The sequence below is a fragment of the Capricornis sumatraensis genome, chromosome 16, assembly GCF_032405125.1.
Source record: "Capricornis sumatraensis isolate serow.1 chromosome 16, serow.2, whole genome shotgun sequence".
In the NCBI taxonomy this organism is placed as follows: domain Eukaryota; kingdom Metazoa; phylum Chordata; class Mammalia; order Artiodactyla; family Bovidae; genus Capricornis; species Capricornis sumatraensis.
Window position 1 is genome coordinate 50,043,299 of NC_091084.1, and position 9,405 is coordinate 50,052,703.

Consider the following 9,405-nt stretch of genomic DNA (forward strand, 5'->3'; position numbering starts at 1 on the left):
CTAGACTCCTTTCTGGGCCTCACTTCAGTTTTCTAGCTGTTTCTCCTTTGTCTTCTATACTCCTTTTGCTCATTTTCCTTTCCCTTTACTCCACTGACCTTTAACTGACCACCTAAGGCCTGTTCTGGTTTCTTTACTCACTGCTTATCTTGCCCACTTGGGCTCATCTCTAAGGCATCTAAACTTTAGCATCAGCACAAACCTGGGCAAGCAATTTATGTCCCTAAGGAATTCTTGAGTTATCAACTGCCCCGTGGTCATGCTTCCCCACAAGGTGGTAGATTGATTCTAAGCGTGCTAAGCACCCCTCTAACAAGTTCCTTGCAGTGCTTCAGTTTGTATGTTAACCAGAGCAGAGGATGGTGCTGGTACTCCCCTCTCCATCCTGCATTCATGCCTCCTATGGCCACCTTCAGACTGTTCAGATTCCCCCAGAGAAGCAGGCAGAGGTCATCTATGAATGGTTAGGGACATAAACTTCATCCTGTCAACAAGTCAACACACATCGAGCACCATGTGGTGAAACAAGTAGATCTCTGCACCCATCTATAGAGGGCTTAACTGGATTAAATCGTATATTCTGTCTAGGTGGTCTCAAGCCACATTATCATTCTGAGGCTGTGTCCTTGAGGCAGCTTCTAGTAGAGTGCACAGTCCAAGTACAGGGAAAAGGAGCCTCTGATTGCCCACGTCCAGCTCACCAGTCAACTGGTGGTCACGTCCACCTTTCCAAAACCCTTGTGTTTCATTGTCTATCTTTTGTTCACAAGAACATATTTCAGTTCACTTTAATACTTGTCATTTTAGTCATAGGTCCTGGCTCTTCAACTGGTCATAGAATCATGAACCTACTCTCCTTAAGCCTCAAAATCAACTTTGATCAATATTTGAAGCTAGAAAAGGTAATTTTTTTCTTCTACTTATCAGGATTGCCTCCATCCTCTCTTTTTCTCCCCACTTTACACATATAACCAGCTCTATCTCCAGTCAAGTAATGTTGTTGGTAAAAATAATAATATAATTATATATCTGTTGTATTATTTATCTATATGTACATACACTGGTTAAGTCAGTAGGTAAAGAATCCACCTGTAATGCTGGATATTGTCTGCAAAGTAAGAGACCTGGGTTCGATCTCTGAGTCAGGAAAGTCCCCTGGAGAAGGAAATGGCTACCCAATCCAGTATTCTTGCCTAACCCTAACCCTAACCCTAACCTTATTTTTTCTATGGAAATCCCATGGAGAGAGGAGCCTGATGGACTACAGTCCATAGGGTGGCAGGAGTCTGGCACAACTTAGTGAATAGACCACCACTACCACATATATTAACAGTGATAATAATAATATTTAATAAATGTTTATTAAAATTTTAACTGAACAGACTTAGATATAATTAGATATACTTTTCCTAGAGTTGTCATTTTAAACTGAGGAGAATAAGTATCATTGCTTCACTTAGTGCAATTTTCTAGAAACTAGTTCCATATGAGAAAATTTTCAGCAACTACATGTCTGGAGTTGAGTGAGTTTTTCCTAAATATATCAAAGCCTATACATACAAAACATATTGAAAAAAATGAGCTTTGATTTAAATACTAGTGGCCCATACTGTAAATCCAAGAATCATATATTGGGTGCCGTAGGTTCATTCAACAGAATGAGTTATCTGGGAAAAGAGCAAAGATCAGTTGGACAACTGAGATATATGTTTAGTATATGCATATTATATAATATGCAATTCAGCTACAAATGGATAGTGTGATATGATCCTCTAAATAGCAGAGAGGTTGGTTATATTAACTTGGTTTTCCTTAGTTGCTACCATTAACAAAGCTGTCATCTTGCCCAAGTTGCCTGAATTATTCTTCAGAGAACAGTGTGTCAAAGTCATGCTCTAGAATGAAGCAGAGAGAAAAAACGAATTATACCAGTGTGGATCTGCTTGGTTTTCATGCTGTAAGGGACGGGATTCATAAAAAGTGGGAAAAGGAAGCATGTAATGCTCATCGTGATGTGGACCACATGAGGAGCGTGTCTTCCAAACCTATGAATAAATGTGAGACCAACGACAGTGGCAGAGAATACCGGGAGGCAGCAGGTGTGCTGAGGTCCTTGGCCCTTTCTTCTCCAGAAGCAATGCCCGTGACAGTCTCGAGGATCAAAATGTAGGAGCAAAAGATGACAAGGAAGTTCAGTAAGACCCTTGCCAATACAACCACAACAGGATAGAGACGATTGACGATGATATTGGCACACGGGAAATTGATGACATCTTGGTGTAGACAGAAAGCATGAGAGAGTACATGAGATCAACAATAGGGGAACCAGGGAAGGTGAAGAACTATTGGTTTAATTGACAGCCTGGCCCTTGTCAATACCCCCACCCCAATCTTTATTACCCCGCTGTTGGTCAGGATGGAGGTATATCTCAAGGGATTGCAGATGGCAATGAAGCCGTCATAGGCCATGGCAAGCAAAACACCAGACTCTACGATAGAAAGAGTATGAATAAAGTAGGCCTGAGAGAAGCAGGCCCTGTGGCTAATCTCTCTGTGATTCAACCACAGGATGCCCGAAACTGTGGGCATCATGGTCAGTGTCACTCCAAGGTTGGTGGCTGCCAACATAGCTAAGAAATAGTACATGGGCTCATGGAGGTTATGGTAATCCCTAATGGGAAAGAGAAGGGTTCCACTACCAAGAAGTATGGAGACATAAACCATCAACAAGGGAATGGAGCTCCAGCGATGTGCCCTCTCCATACCTGGGAAGCCAGTTAGCAGAAACAGAAGCAGTGGTGGTGAGCGCCATCCTCCCCCATGAAGTCCACTTCCTACCTGCCCGGAGCCTCGCCTCCAGCCTCTTCCACATTCACTTTGCCCCACAAGCTAGTGATAGCAGCTTTCTTCTCGGCAGTAAAATGCACCATGATGTCAAGTTTTGGAGCTTACAGGTGATTACAGAAGCATCAGAAGCAAGTCTGTGCTGCTGCTGGATGCTGTGGCCTTTTATTCTTTACTGCTGAACTTCTGCTTCCTTGCTCCCTCTTGTCTTAGAAGTCATTGGTCAAGGTTCGGCTGTGTCCCTCAGGGGTGGAGTCAGGTCAGCTTATGGTCAGCAAGAAAGATGTATATTGAGTGTGTGATAACATGTTGGTTCCTGAGACATTTTTCCTTTGTTAGGTCCTCCCCCATCCTTAACACTATTTTCCACTCATTCCCCATTTTTACCCTCTGCTCTTCCCATGTTTTTCTCCACAATGGCATCCATCTCTTCCATTCTCTTTCACCCAGAATGATCCATGGAGTGTAGCTAAGCACCAGACCAGGAAGGAGTTATATTCAAACCATTGTAGTATTGATTAAAGGTAGTGAGATGGTGACAAGGACAAAAACATGCTCAAGATAAAAGATATTATTGTAGACAAGAAACTCAATCAGTTCTGGCTCTCTTGAGGAGTGGACTATAGCCAAGCTCTGGATTATAGTTTTCCAGGGATGAAAAAAACAAAACAACACACACATATATGATTACTTCAGGAAGCTGAATGGAAATGCAAGGGATCTGCAACAGAAATAAGAGCTCAATCCAAATTAAAATATCCAAAGGTTATTTCATAGAGAGAACAGGCAGACTAAGCTTGCATCTTGTGCTTCCAGGGAACTCTGTCCATTTCTCTGTGACAACAAGGGAAACTGTCTACTCTGGATACATTGCCCTGAGTGTTCGTCTTGATTTTCTCTATTTATTTATACCAGAGAGGCAGATAAGAAGTCTGAAATTATTTAAAACCATGATTTGTGATCACACTGAAGAATACATGAATTGATAAGAGAGGCTAGGAGTTGGAATATGTTTAATGTTTGTTGATGCCATCAGTGATGGAGACTTCAGATTTCTCTAGTGCCCTTGTTTTGTTTTTCATTTTGATGTCCCTGTTGTCTGTAGGCTTCCCTAAGAACACATCATCATGAAATGAAGTATGCAACTTTTTCAGCTGCAATCTGCTGTTATTATACTGGAGTCCTGTTGATATGATGGTAAGGAATGGTGGAGGAGAAGCAGCCTATAATTGCAAAATTAAAAAATCAGCCTTTAGTGGATCAGTTTGCCTGGGCTGTGACCTTCACAAGTATTTCTTAGCTTCCCCTCCCCCTCCCTGTCCTCCGCCCCCTGCCTTAAGAAAAATAAGAAAAGACTCCCTGGGCTAGACTACATAACCTAGGATGACACAATTTGAGCTTAAGAGAGCAGATATTTTATCACTAAAGTAGAAGACCAATGAAAGGACAAGAAATGTCTGGCTACACTGTGAAGAAATAGCCCTTGGGTGAATAAGAACATCTTTTTAACTATATTTGGTTTGTAAGTGTTCAGCAAATTCTATATTTCTATATTTAGTTTCAGGTGTTCAGCAAATTGATTTAGTTATACAGTAAGCCCCCATATATGAACTTTCAAGTTGCAAACTTTCAAAGCTGTGAATTTGTGTTCCATTGACTTCAGGTGTGAGTGAGATTGCAGCTTGCTCTCCATCTCCTATTGCTGATGATCCTCCAGCTCTACCATCTCGCACCTCTTCTCCCTTCTCCAGCCAGTAACTCTTCTTGCCTGTTCACTCGATGCCAGCCCCCGTATGCCAGCTGTTGTGCTGTACTACTGTAGTTTTCAAGACAGTATGCTTTAAGATTTAAAATGTTTTCTTTATTTTTTGTATTTGCTTTTTATGTGTTATTTGTGTAAAAACTATTGTAAGCATATTGTAGTACAGTACTTTATAGCTGCTTATGTCAGCTGACTGAGTGTGTGCTCAGTCATGTCCAACTCTCTGTGACCCTATGGACTGTAACCTACCAGGCTCCTCTGTCCATGAGATTTTCCAGGCAAGAATACTGGAGTGGGTTGCCATTTCCTTCTCCAGGAATCTTCTGAACCCAGGGACTAAACCCATGTCTCCTGCATCTCCTGCACTGCAGGTGAATTCTTTACTGCTTGAACCATAAGGGAAGCCTCGTTAGTTGGTTAATTAGGCTAACTTTGTTGGACCTAGGAACAAATTGGACTTATACATGCTCTCAGAATTGAACTCATTCATATGTATGGAACTTAATGTATATATATATATATATATTTTCAGATTGTTTTCCCTTGTAGTCTATTACAAAATATTGAGTATAGTTCCTTGTGCTATACAGTAAGTTTATCTATTTAATATATACTAGTGTATTTATGCTCAGAGAAGGCAATAGCAACCCACTCCAGTACTCTTGCCTGGAAAATCCCGTGTACCGAGGAGCCTGGTAGGCTGCAGTCCATGGGGTCGCTAAAAGTTGGACACGACTGAGAAACTTCCCTTTCATTTTTCACTTTCCTGTATTGGAGAAGGAAATGGCAATCCGCTCCAGTGTTCTTGCCTGGTGAATCGCACGGATGGGGGAGCCTGATGGGCTGCCGTCTCTGGGGTCGCACAGAGTCGGACATGACTGAAGCGACTTAGCAGCAGCGGCAGCAGCAGTGGTGTGTTTATGATAATCCCAATCTTCTAATTTATCCCTCCCCCACCTTTCCCCTTTGATAACCATAAGTTTATTATATCTGTGGGTCTATTACTGTTTTGCACATAAGCTCATTTGTATCATCTTTTGGGGGCTTCCTGGAGGCTCAGTAGTAAAGAATCCACCTGCCAGTGCAGGAGACATAAGTGGATCGGGATGATCCCCTGGAGAAGGAATGGCTACTCACTCCAGTGTTCTTGCCTGGGAAATCCCATGGACAGAGGAGCCTGGTGGCTACAGTCCATAGGGTTGCAAAAGAATTGGACAATTTAGTGAGTAAACAACAACAATACACACACACACACACACACACACACACACACACCTTCTTTATCCATTCATCTGTTGATGGACATTTAGATTGCTTACATGTCTTGTCTATTGTAAATAGTGCTACTTCAAACATAGGGGTGCATGTATCTTTTTGAATTATGTTTGATATATTAATCAGTAGACTTAGGGCTCTTGATTTCCAAGGCAAATTTCTATAGATATACACTATGAGGACAGCGACTCTTTCCTTAGACCTTGGGTATGAAGATCAGACATTGTCGAAGTCCAGGGAGTAAGAACCAGGCCCCATTAGACCAAAAGTTTAGGAAACAAATCCCATCTGCAGCAGATAGTATGAGTACTTCCCATTCTCCTTCCAGAGTGTGGACACCAGTCTTCCCTTAATTTCAGAATGTAGAGTTGGGCCCTCTTCTTCTCCCTCATACCCACTTCAGGTACATCCTTCTCTAGAAACACCTTGCAGAACAGACCTGGCTTCCCTCCAGGGATCTGGCCCATCTCTTGCCTTCTTATTACTAAACATTGTTGAAAATTTTTCTCGGAAAAGTTATAGGGTTGAAAGACAGCATGTCTGTAGCTTAGTACAAGATTTATGAATTCTGATTCTGAAGTAGGTAGCCTGAATAGAGTTTCATTTTTACTTAGGTGCTTGTTCATTCAAGCTCAATTATCTCAGCTGCCCATTTTTAAAATATTTTATTTATTTCTCCTATGAAATACCATGATAATTGTCTCTTTCTCCCAGATGAAAAACCCAAAGTTTAGAGAGATAAGTGATGTGATTATCCATGATACATCAGGAAGAATAAATGGTCAGAAAAAACTAAGATTATTCATTTATTGGCTATAAATTAAAATTAATAAAATAAAAATGTTATTTCTAAAGGTATTTAAATTAAAAGGACATTTTAAAAGAAATTCCAAAATTTGATAAAGACTAGCTCTTGCCTCTTCGGAGAAGGCAATGGCACCCCACTCCAGTACTCTTGCCTGGAAAATCCCATGGGCGGAGGAGCCTGGTAGGCTGCAGTCCATGGGGTTGCTAAGAGTCATACATGACTGAACAACTTCACTTTCACTTTTCACTTTCATGCATTGGAGAAAGAAATGGCGGCCCACTCCAGTGTTCTTGCCTGGAGAATCCCAGGGATGGGGGAGCCTGATGGGCTGCCATCCATGGGATCGCACAGAGTCAGACATGACTGAAACGACTTAGCAGCAGCAGCAGCAGCAGCTCTTGCCTCTTAGGGAATTTTGTAGCACTTGTACTTTGGTAAACTCTGTGAAGGATGCTAAGAAATATAAGACACTGGTTTTAACCAAGGAAAAGTAAAATATTTTATTAAAACTTTCTAGCTAACTATGACATATATACTAATCTTGTAAGTCAAATTATGTATTATCTTTAGGTGCTATTAGTATGGAGAATTATGTAAACTATAAATTTTAATAGATAAAAATAGATATTTGATTCCATTATATTTGTTCATAGTATTAGCTGAGGAAAAAAAATACTGCAGAAGTTACTCTTCATCACAAATGCATTTTTTTAATTTTCAATTTTAAAATTGGAAAATTATGAACACAGTTTATAAACCATTGAAGATACAAAAAAGCTGCTTAGTATTCTTGATTAGAGAGGCTATAAATTAGTTGGCTTTCATTATAATCTGAATTTATCTTGTTATAGTAGAAATACATAGGATCCAAGTTCCTATAAAGTGATGAATTAGCCTAGAATAAATTGGGTACCAATAATAGCTGGAAATTCTAATGGCTGCCAGACAGCAAGCCAATGTATACCTTCTGTTATAGTAATAATTACGATGAAGGAGAGAATAGACACAACTACTAGCCAGGCAACACTCCTGCTTTGTAAACACAGGGGCTCTGTATCAGCTCCCACAAAGATTGAGGGTGACTCTGAACCCCAGCTGGGTCCATTCCTAGAGGGATTCCTTTATGTTGGTGGCTGACAGCACAGGCATCGATGGTTTGATGGACCTCTGGGAACACTGTGACTAAGGCATAGCCAGAGATGCCTGTGTATGTTACTTAAGCAAGAGGAAACTTCAGTAGGAAGAGGGAATGGAAAGCAGAACCAGCAAGTTATTACACACTTGTCTATGCAATGAACTTTGAAGGTAAAGAGCTGGAATCCGACAACTTATAAAAATCACAAACTTCTCATTTTCCCATTTTATAATGTTACTTTCTTGGCTCCACTAACATTTTTTTGACCTTATGCAAAATTGCCTTCATTTACATTTATGATTAAATTTTTGAGAAATTCCAGGATTTTTATGTCCAATTTAAATATTATTACCTAATGTATTCGATTAACTAAGCAACTCTGAATAGTTAGAAGGAATGAGACTATCACTGGAACCAATGAATTGTAGCTTTCTAGGCGCCTCTGTCCATGTAATTCTCCAGGCAACAATAATGGAGTGGGTAGCCATTCCTTTCTTCAGGGTATCTTCCCAACCCAGAAATCAAACCCTGGTCTCCTGCATTGCAGGCAGATTCTTTACCATCAGAACCACAAGGGAAACCCTCACTGGAGCCAGTACTTGCTAATCTTCCTTTTTGCTGCTGCACTAACATAACTCATTGGTCTCATATCTCATGGATATTACTCAAGGTTTTAGCCAAGTACTAATTTTCCAGCTTTGTTCAAATGTATTGATAGTAGCTTTGAAGCATATATAAAATCAAAATTTAAATTTCTATCTAGAGTTGATTCATATGGGATTCTTCTAGGTATAGGGTTTAGAATTCTATGTCCTAAGATTGGAAAGTCCTTGACTTGGTGATTTTGAATTCTAAAAGATTAATGACTAAATTTTTTTCCTAGTCATATTATCTTCAATATTTCAGATACTTGGTACTGAATCTATAGCCCAGCATGTCTCTTGAATAAGAAATCTACATATATCTGAAACAGGATAGACTTGAGGTTTTGAAACTCAGCAGGGCTTAAATGGAAGCAGTGATGACTATGGTTATATCCCACCCATTAACAAGATCATCTACTATGAGGAATTGTGAGAAACTAGGATCCTTTGTATTATATGGTCTAGTGAGGGCCGTTAGTGATTGCTGCTCTCCCAAGTCCCTTTCCATGCTGTGCCATGCTGTGCTAAGTTGCTTTAGTCATGTTTGAGCCTATGAGACTCTATGGGCTGTAGACTGCCAGGCTCCTCTGTCCATGGGATTCTCCAGGCAAGAATACTTAACTGAGTTACCATACCTTCCTCCAGGGAAATCTTCCCAACCTGGGGACAGAATGCGTATCTCTTAAGTCTCCTGCATTGAAGGTGGGTTCTTTTACCTCTAGTACCACATGGGAAGCCCCAAGCCCCTTTCAACGTTTGCTAATTCTAGCCCCGGAAGGGCTCTTTCTGAAACCAAATTATCACAACCCTTGTCTTACTGAGTCTGGGGTTTCTGTGAGGGAAAGGAAAACTTCTTAGGTTTCTAGACCAACAAGCTACTATAGCGCTTCTCTCTACTCTAGCCCCATTCATGCATTAGTGTCTCCAATTATTTCTT

At 40.6% G+C, this 9,405-nt stretch overlaps 1 pseudogene; it reads right to left on the reverse strand.

The window, feature by feature from the left end:
• Nucleotides 1–1,888: 1,888 nt before the first annotated feature.
• Nucleotides 1,889–2,812, reverse strand: LOC138092891 (olfactory receptor 51B6-like; annotated as a pseudogene).
• Nucleotides 2,813–9,405: the final 6,593 nt, after the last annotated feature.